At 39.3% G+C, this 10,631-nt stretch overlaps 1 non-coding gene across 1 annotated transcript; it reads left to right on the forward strand.

Moving 5' to 3' along the window:
• Positions 1 to 9,746: 9,746 nt before the first annotated feature.
• On the forward strand, positions 9,747 to 9,853 carry LOC116146996. Its single transcript, XR_004130597.1, has one exon. It is a non-coding gene; the product is annotated as a small nucleolar RNA R71 (small nucleolar RNA).
• Positions 9,854 to 10,631: the final 778 nt, after the last annotated feature.

Raw genomic sequence — 10,631 nt, forward strand, 5'->3', positions numbered from 1 at the left:
CTTGAGCTATAAACATTGTAGTATTAAAACAAATTGAATTGATTATCTAAAAAGCAACGAAAGAGAGAAAAGGGCAAGTACAATGCTACGAGAGAGCACTGTAGAATTGAGAGAGCAATGCTAGGCTTCTCTGCAACCTGAGAAATGTATATTACAAATACTAAGAAAGAAACAACAGAGCAAAAGAAATCTATTCAATACATAATGCCAAAGAACTCAACAAGGCACAAGAAGCAAAGAAAAGATAAATCAATACTGCTAGTTATTTAGGATAGCCAAAGAACTTAAAGCAAAGACATAATGCTAAACTCAACAAGCAATCAATAAGGCAACCCAAAGTCTGAATGTCAAGGCAAAAGTGCCATCAAACACAGAATCAATGTAACAACAAAATAGACACCTCTTCTTCTAGGGCTCTAGACACAAATAAATTTATTTAACTATGAAAACATACCCCATGGGAACTCCTTGTTGTGAATGTGCAAATATGGGTACGGCTGCAAATCATTTTGATAATTTGAGCTTACAATTTGGCATATTGAACTTAGAGTTTAGAATGAATTAGCAAGCATATAAACCACAAGTATTAATCAAATATTTCCATAGATAAGACCTTCCCAATAGAAATTAGACCACTATGAAACATATGCAAACAAAGATTCTAACTAGAGACATGTACATGCATTCACATACACACATGACCTTTAAAAAAAATATATATATATGAACATACATATGATTTTAAAAGGCTCAGTGACAAAAAGGTATAACTCATTAAACAACAATGATTAAAATAAAATAAAATAAAAAATTACCACTAATCTTGGGTGTCAATCACTTTATCCTCTACATCATTAGTTGCTTCCACTCCCTCAACATTTTCCACAGGCGGCTTTACCTACTCATCCTCACGCAAGGGCCTTTCCACATAATCATTCTCAAATGCATCTGGTGGAACCTCATAGATCCTCACTTGTGGCTTAGATGGATCCTTAACAAGCACATACTTCCCCTCATTCAACTTCATGCACAAATCCACAATACTCTTCATAATGCCCCATAGATTTGTAGTACTCAAATTAATCTGGGTAGCAAAATCCCAAGGCTTATACCCCATAACAGCCAATATTACATGGTTATTGTTATGCCTGAGAAAGTAGGGCTGATGTACAGCCCGGTCAGCGTAAATGGTCCGAGTTTAGGTAGATCCTACAGCCGTTCAGACGTAGCCACATCGCATGCTGGCGTGAGCAGCATGCTCCTGCCAGTGTAGTAGGTGCGCGCCAGATTGACAAGAGGCTGGAGGCCATCCACGTGTCCAACCCCTATACTAAACGAGGAAATCACTTGAGTGGGTGAGCAATGAGACGTAAATAAGGATTTGCATGATATCTGCTCCCTTTTTATGGATTCTATAATCATTACTCCAATTCACCCCACTATAAATAGAGAGCTCCTCTCCCGTTTGGGGGATTGGCTTATTTTTACTCTGTACTAGCTAAATTCTCTCTGTAATAACTAATTCTCTCTTCTGTAAACACTTACAAGTTGGCTCGCTTAACGTGACCTGACCCTCCATATTAATACAATATCAGTGGACGTAGGAGTCGCTTGCTTAAGCATCCGAACCACTTTAAAACTTTGTTTCTCTACCTATTACTCATTTTCACTACCCCCATTCACTTGTGTCTTCTGGGCCAGCTCAGCATTTCACACGTGCGTTTAGTTGGTGTCAAAATCATGCATCAACAGTTTGGCGTTGGAAGGAGGGCTTGATTTAGTATTTGTCCTTCATCAGGAGAATCTTTGACTAATTGGTCCTATAACAGCAAATGGCCCGTCGATTCGAATCTGAGCGAACCAATCATGGTGATAAGGAGATCCCCCAGGTACAAGAAGACACTTCTCCCAAGGTGCCTTCAGTTCCATAAAATGCCATGGGGGATATTCCTTCAAGCTCACAGCTTGACCCAGCCATCATGAGTTACTTGAAGAGGTTTAAAAATACTCTCCAAATGGTCAACCAAAGGTTGGACCGTTTGGATCGGGCTACACCACCCGAATCAAATGAGGCGGTGCCACCGCCTAAAACGCCTACAGGTCGCATGAAGGTGCGAAAAAAGGTGATAGCCCATGCCACACGCACTGCAGCGTGTCAAAGGAAGGGTAAGCAAGTGGTGAACAGTGGGCCTAAGGGCTCTAAAAAGCCAGCAAATACCAACCACATCCCGGGTAGAATACCGATGGCGTTAAGGCTCAGTGACAGATCACATCTCGAGCTGTCCCATGCCATATCATACGAGCACTCTCACAAAAGTGCTGCACGGGGCGATTCTTATCACCACCAAAATGAAGATCCTGATCGTCATCATGCAGAAGGTTCGCACACTCCGCGGGACGGTTCGTACCACCGCGAAGGTCGTGAAAATTCCCCTCGCCATTCATCGCCATCATGATGCACGTTTCCTATAACATGCAATATGTAGCAAGTATACTAGTCGCACAAGTAACAGAGTGATGAGTGAGTATTGTTCCCACAAGGATTGTTGCTAAGCACTAAGTTTTCTACCGTTTTCAAGTTGAAACAATCGAATTCTTTTGGATTTAAGGGAGCAATTTAAACTATAACTAAAACAAAATTTTACTAAAATTAAATTAAATTATGAAAGCAAGATTTAACATGGGATAAAATCAATTCAAACAAACGAGTAGGGTTTTGACTTCATTCGAACTCTATGGGTTAAACCTAAAGAATTAAACTAAAATCATAGTCACATGCATTGATTGTAAATTGAACTCTCTAAGGTGTCTAACATACCTTCTCAGGCTTTGTTTTCCTACTCTTCCCTATTAACCTTCCACACCCAACAAATTGAAAGTTAATAAATCTAAGCTCATTAAGCACAAGAATCCTAGATTGATTTCATTGGTTCTTGAATCTATCTCTAGCATCCAATAATACAATGGTGATTACCCAAGAAGCTTAACATGAATTATCTCTCAATCTCATCATGTTCATCACATACAAACAATAAATACAGAATAATCACACAATCAAAGCAAAATCATATGAAATTAATAATCATCAACTTTCTAACCCATTAGAATCAGAACTACATCAAAACCCTAACCCAAAATAGGTTAGTTCATGGCTAAATCAATAAAACAATTAAAAGAAATGAAAAACTCCAGGTTCAACATAATGGAAACAAAAGAAAAGGAAAAGAATCTCCCCAAATTGATGAATCCACTGGTTTCCTTGAATCTTCCAACTTTGTTAATCCAAAATCACTCAAAAATGAATCTAAAATAATGTAAAAACTCTCTCTATCTCTCTGCGAACGCCCTAAACAAAAAGACTAAGTATTTCTTTTATACCTCGCCCAAAATCTTCCAACTTAGCCTAAAAACGAAACTGTGCATTTTACAAAAAGTAGAGTAAGCAGACTTCGCCGCGGTGAAGAAGGAGCTGAATCTAGTGCGTCACTGGCCCATTTCGCCACGGCAAAGAACAACCTTCGCCTTGGCGAAGCTTCTTGAAGAATTCTGAAATTCCAGAATTGCCCTTCGCATGCTTCTGAGTCCAAAAACTCCAAATTTGCCTTTATTCACTCAAAATTTCCATTTTAACTTGAAACACGAAATGTAAGGAATTAAGTAGCAATTCAGGCAAAAATAGACTAAAAAGTATCTAAAATCCTGCCTAAAAGCTTAAATAAACTAGTATAATCCTCGGATTATCAAATACCCCAAAACTAAGGACATGCTCGTCCCCGAGCATCAGGTACAAAACAAGATAAAATAAAAACACAAACTTTCAAACACACAAAACAGCAAATGACAAAAATTAAATAAGAGAAACAAAAGACTCGACTCACAAAACAACTGCCTGGAATTTATACCAATCTCAAAAGTTGTTGCAAAATTATTAATAGAAAATGTTTAACACTCCAAGAAGTTATAAGTTGCATCGACTTTCTTTCTCAATTGGTCCCCCGAATAGGTAATCCCCACTTCAATCCACCTTCCGACTTCCCGGATTATTTTATGCAGGAATACAAAGTTTATCAAATGGTGGCAGACTCCATAAGCCTAAATATCGAACTACTCTCCACTAATGAGGACTAGACAAAGATAAGAATCAGCAGGTCTTAGTAAGCTTATAATGCTAGGCTCGGAAGTGGGTTCCAAGAAAAAGGATAGGAAATACAAAGTAAGAGAACTCGGTTTTCCTCATGCAAACACTCAAATCAAATCGAACTCCACTTCTTCTCAACCACCAATCAACATATCCACTAATTTACACCCCTCAAACTTGTATCTTTCTTATTTCTGATACCATAAATGCGCGGGTCTAAGGTGTACGTGGCGTTGTTAAACTAAAGGTCGCCAAGTACTGCTAGGCAGTTTTTAAGGCGGTTACTGGTTTGCAGTCGAGATACACTTAAACTTGGCAAAAGAAATTTTTTTTTTTTTTTTTTTTTTGATGAAAGAAAAATTTATACAATCGAGACAAATCCATTGAATTGAGGTGAACTACCTCTTTTATTTTTATTGCCCTTCTCACAACCCCCAAACTATTCTTTTAGTCTATTCATACAACTCTTCCCTTTCTTTGTGTTTGCATTAGGATCGAATTCTCCTAAGGGTACGACAAAGTGTTTAGGGTATAAGGATCGGACAATTTTTTGTTAGCCAAGAAAGATAAAGTAATAATGATCAAAACGGCTCAAATGGGTGACTAGGGACAATTTCATTCATAGGTTGGCTAGAAAAGCTCAAACGTTCCAAAAAGAATGCCTAAATCATCTCTTCAACCATGTCTAATCCTAGAATTTCGCCTCAAGCACTTCTCTACTAGGTTCTAGAGTCCACCAACATTATCAAAACTTTACCTAAGTACATAAAATGAATCTAAGCATGCCGAAAAAAATGAAAATGGTGGTTGAACCACTCAACAAAGCTCAATCAAAATTCAGTCAATAAACCTAAACTTGAAGCAATGCTTAACATTTCTCAACAATAAAAATGCAAAAATCGAATTTGCATCATTGATTTATACAATTCATCATCGGCAAAAACAATCAAACCAAAATAAAATCAACAAAATCAAAAATTTTCTAATTTTCCTACCCCCTGAACAAAAGATGACATTGTCCCCAATGTCCCATTACGCATAAATTAGGAATAGAAAAACAAAAATAACAAAGGTACGAGATAGTTCCCTGATTAATCCGTGAAGTGTCGCTCCACAGTGCACACCCGATCAATGACCTTTTCATCACCCAACATCAGTCAAAACAATTGAAACTGTGGTGTCCACTAGGTTAGAAAAATTATAGACTAATATGAAAGTATTACAACCTAATCTTGTCCTTACACAAACTACAAATTACAAGAAAAATGAAACAACGAAAACAACTACAACAATCCAAAACAAAAATATAAAGTGAGTTTAATGTTTGAAATGAAAAAAAAAAATCAACTAAAAACAAATAAAAACAAATAAAAACAAAACAGGTGTTCTGGTGCTCATTCTTCGCCTCCCTTGTCTTCCTCTTCTGACTCTGAGCCCATCCACTCATCTGAATCCCAGTCGGCCCATTGGAATCCTAAAGTGTCAACGTTGAGCTTGTTAAAGCTACTCTTTTGCATCTCATACATCATCTGGGTCTGCTCCACCAACCAATCCTGACATTTTGCCATCCGTTTCATCATACCCATCATCTGCTGCATTATCTCCTTCTGTGTAGCTATGGAGCTGGAGGATGTGACAAGGCCTAGTGTGGTTCTCTGCTGTTTTGTTCCTGCCCTTGGTTGCTCAGCTTCTGGACGTTCAAGATGCTTCTAAAAATAATCTGAATCCAGGATAGGGGCAGCATGAATACGTTGCTCATCACCTTCTACCTTGGCTCCAGCTCTAATGCAAAAGGCTATTATGAGATGTGGGAAAGAGTAACTTGATTGCCCTAGTTTGGCGGCATGTTGAATGTTGTTCAAGATAATTCGTCCCACATTTATACTCTTTCCTTTGGCAATAGAATAAAGCAATAATGCTTTCTGGTAAGTTACCGTGCTATAGTGCGTTTCCAGCATCAATCTCGCACTAACAAAATATTGCCACAGTTGAGCCATCAGTGTCAAAGAAGTTCCCTTAATGGTCTTCTTTTGTTTCTTTGACACTGACCAAGTTGCATCTGGTTTTGCTATGACTGGAAGAATGATACTATCCTCAAACTGTGTCCCCATAAACCTTCCGTACTCATCCGGATCAATCCCAGGTAGGTTGTAAAACTTATTGATCACATCTTCTGTAAACGGCATATCAACCCCTTTCACAAATGCAAAACCCTCTTCACAATCCGGGAGGTTGGCATAAAACTCCCCTACTAGCTACTCTACGGCTGGTTGTGCAAGAGCACTCATAAAAAGTTCCCATCGTCTCCCTCGACTCCAATCCAACGCCTGACTCGCGATCAATCCGCGCTCAGGAATAAAGCCCTTATCTCTTCTTTGGATAGCCCCTTGATATCGTTTATGGGCCTCTTCATTCACAAAGCGGCTATCCACTTTCTTTCCTTTGTATGCAACTTAACTTTGGGTGCCATTTTCTATAATTCAACTCATAGCGTACCCCAAAAATTCAAGCCTAGGTTCCCCTTGGCAAACAATCCAAACCTGAAAAAGAAAATTGAAAACACTTCCAACAATTCACAATCAAACCCCCAAACTACGATTTTCCCAAATTCAACAAAACATCCCAAAACTCAAAACCCACACTCCTCAAAATCACAACATGCCCAATCAACCCTTTTCCAACAAAATTGAACTCACAAACACCAAAAAATTCGCAACTCAACCAATAATCAATTTTTCAGATCTACAGTTTAAAACTTGAAATTGTGCAAAAATGAGTTTAGGGAACTTGAGATCTTACCAATACAAAGGATTATTTGCCACCAATTTATCCAGAATCAGCCTAGATTGGAAAGCCCCAAATTTCTTTAATCTAAAATTTTGGTGAAATTTTCAAAAAATTTGTTGTTGAAATGAGTTGTTTTGGTGTTTAGGAGGGTTAATGAATGAAAACTTTGGTTGGGAAAACACTTGGGAGGCAAAGGATTGAAATTGGAAATTTTTTCTCTCAAATGTATTTGAAAAATCGCGTGGAAAATGAAAAGCCAAAGTGAGTATTTATAGAAAACAGGCTTCGCCACGGCGAAGAACAACAAGCTTCGCTGCGGCGAAGTTCTTCATTCATAGAACCCTAATTTGAAACCTAGGTTTCGCCGCGGTGAAGAAAAATTCTTCGCCGGGGTGAAAAATTGCAGTGGCTAATCGCCTTGGCGAAGTAAAAATCTTCGCCGCGGCGAAATTGCCTTAGAGGAATTTCATCCAACCTACTTCGCTGGGGCGATAAAATATAGTAGCTGCCACATATTTTCAGGTTGCTTCGCACCGGCGAAGTCTGGGACTTTTCAAAACTTATTTTTACCCAATGTGCTTTGCCAAGTCTAGAGCCTTTTCTTCCCTTGCATTAGTTGAAAACTTCACTTGAAACACCCAAAAACACACAAATTAAAAAGAATCAAACACATTCAAACACACTGAAATAAAAATAGAAGAACAAAAATTTAAAACACTTGGGTTGCCTTCCAAGAAGCGCTTATTTATAGTCGATAAGCTCGAATCTCTCAATCTTTCACGTCAGTCCGGATTATCCAAGTACATCACATCCCGGAATATTCCCTTGTGCTCGAGCTTCTTTTGCTAATGATCTTTTTCACACATTGGCCTTGTTGAGAGTTTCACCACCCATTTCCATCCCTTGGTCATTACTTTGGTGGTTCGACTCTTCTCACCGATTGCTTTCCGTTTTCTTGACTTTCCCTCACCCTTTTTGAGCTGAGAGATCCGTTCCTTGTGAAAACACAATCTCGATTGTGGCTTATCTCAGAATTTTGTGCAAACCCCTTCGTTATGGTCCTCACTCTCAAACTGATTCGGTTTGACAATGCAGCTCTTAATTTCCACCTTAGGATTGTTCAGTTGGAAGGTTTCAATCTTCACCTGGTCCACCACATCAATTTTTAAACACGACCCTTGTTTAGGTGGAGCTCTCGTTGATTCAAGGACATTAAATGTTATCTATTCATCTTGCATCCTCATGATCAACTTCCCTTCTTGAACGTCGATTAAAGCTCTTCTGGTTGCCAGAAATGGTCATCCCAAGATAAGAGGAATCTCTTTGTCTTCATCCATATCCAACACAAAGAAATCTGCATGAAAAATAAACTTGTCCACCTTAACCAACACATCCTCCACAATGCCCCTAGGATGCTTTATTGATCGATCTGCAAGTTGCAAGCATATGGTTGTCGGCTTTACTTCACCAATGCTTAATTTCCTAAAAACAGAAAAAGACATAAGGTTAATGCTAGCACCTAGGTCACATAAAACTCGATCAAAGTTGACATCTCCTATAGTGCAAGGAATAGTAAAACTCCCTGAATCTTTGAGCTTCGGGGGTAACTTCTTCTGGAGAATGGCACTACACTCCTCCGTAAGCATCACCATTTCCTCATCTTCTAGCTTCCTTTTGTTTGATAGGATTTCCTTAAGGAACTTCGCATAGCTCCGCATCTGCTGTAATGCATCTGCAAAAGGAATGTTAATATGCAGTTTCTTAAAAACATCAAGGAATTTAATAAACTGCTTATCCTGATTTTCTTTTCTAAGTCTTTGAGGAAAAGGTACGAGTGGTGTGTGATGTGCTAACTCTGGTGGCAATTTCTCTTTCCTTTTTTTTTTTCCCCTCTTACTGCTTCTGTTCATCTTTCCTTAGGCTGGGTGGTATCTCTTCAGCAATGATTTCTTCATCAACTTCCTCATCAGATTCTTCATTTTTCTTTGATGAAGTTCCCTCTTTCCTTAATTTTTCCACCTCTTCTAAAACTCTTCCACTTCTCAACGAAATTGCATTTACTTGCTCATGTGGGTTAGTCACCGTGTTGCTTGGTAGAGATCCCTGCGGTCTCTCATTTAGCTTCTCGGCCCATTGGTCCATCTGTACCTCAAGATTCCAAATGGACGCCCCTTGATTTCTGAAATTCGTCCTTGTCTCATTCATAAATCCTGTGGTCTCCTGCATGAATTTCCCAAACATGTCCTCCAACTTTGTCACTCTTGGATCTCCTGGTTGATTATTCACCCCTGGTTGGTTATTTGGCAATGTCCTTTGGTTCCATTGATTATTTTGCTGGTTTTGATTGCCCCAAGCCAGATTCGGATGATTTCTCCACCCCGGATTGTATGTGTTGGAATACGGGTTGTTTGGTTGCCTCTAATTCCCTGCCAAGTAGTTCACTTGCTTCAATGATGAAGATGACGAAGCAAATGTGTTCCCCACTTGACACTCGCTGCTCACATGGTTTTCTAGGCAAAAATCACAAGTTAGTTGAGGTGCTTGAATAGAGTTTACCTGCATACATCCCAACTGTTTCTGAAGTGCCATGAGTTGGGCTGAGATGGTTGTGAAGGCATCAACTTCATGAAGACCCATAGATTTTCTTGGTATCGCTCTCTCATTTGGTCTTTGATAGTTGTTGCTTGCCAAAACCTCAAGTAACTCATAAGCCTCCTCTGGTGTCTTTTTCTGCAAAGCTCCTCCTGACGCTGCATCCACCATGGTTTGCACGTTACCCATCAGTCCATTGTAGAAAGTTTGGACTTGAAGCCAAACTGGCAACCCGTGGTGTGGACATTTCCTCTTCAATTCCTTGTACCTCTCCCAAGCCTCATACAATGACTCAGATTCATCTTGTAGAAATGATGTGATATCATTTCTCAGTTTTGCTGATTTTGCTAGAGGAAAGAACCTGGTCAGGAACTTCTGTGATAGATCATTCCAAGTTGTGATAGTCCCTACTGGTAGTGCCATTAACCACCCCTTAGCTTTATCCCCCAATGAGAATGGGAATAACCTCAACCTAATGGCATCATCTAACACTCCGTTCGACTTGAAGGTGTCACAAATTTCCAAGAAGTTTGTAATATGCTGATTCGGATCTTCCTTCAAATCACCATTAAACCTTACCGACTACTGGATCATGTGAATGATTGTCGGCTTAATCTCGAAGTTGTTTGCTTGCACCGTAGGCCTAGTAATACTTGACCCACTGCCATTAACCGTGGGAACTGAGAATTCCCTTAGTGTCCTGTTTTCTGGTTCTGCCATTTCAACAACTATTCTTAGTAAACGGTCCCGTATACGCAGCGAAAACAAAAATTAATATAACATGATCGTTTACATGAGCCAAGATCAAGGGTATAATTTTACAATTCATATTAAAGCAAGAATCTACATAAATTAATAATCTGTGTTTAGAAACAATACGCACGTTTGGAGGCTCCACCAATATTGTCTCTGAACGTGTTTGCTACCGATCCAAGTGTAGGATCGAACCGTAGAGGTCCACACGAAGACAATCAACAAGAACCAAGGAGGGATTTGCTAGATCCTCCTTGGCCTTAAGAAATCAAGAAGAACAAACCAAAGAAGAACTTTGATTCTTTGCAAAAGCAAAAGTGGTGTGAGAGTGAGAGTGAGAGTGTTTAGGGTTGGAGGTTTT

This window comes from Pistacia vera, unplaced genomic scaffold (genome assembly GCF_008641045.1).
Source record: "Pistacia vera cultivar Batoury unplaced genomic scaffold, PisVer_v2 Contig486, whole genome shotgun sequence".
In the NCBI taxonomy this organism is placed as follows: Eukaryota; Viridiplantae; Streptophyta; class Magnoliopsida; order Sapindales; family Anacardiaceae; genus Pistacia; species Pistacia vera.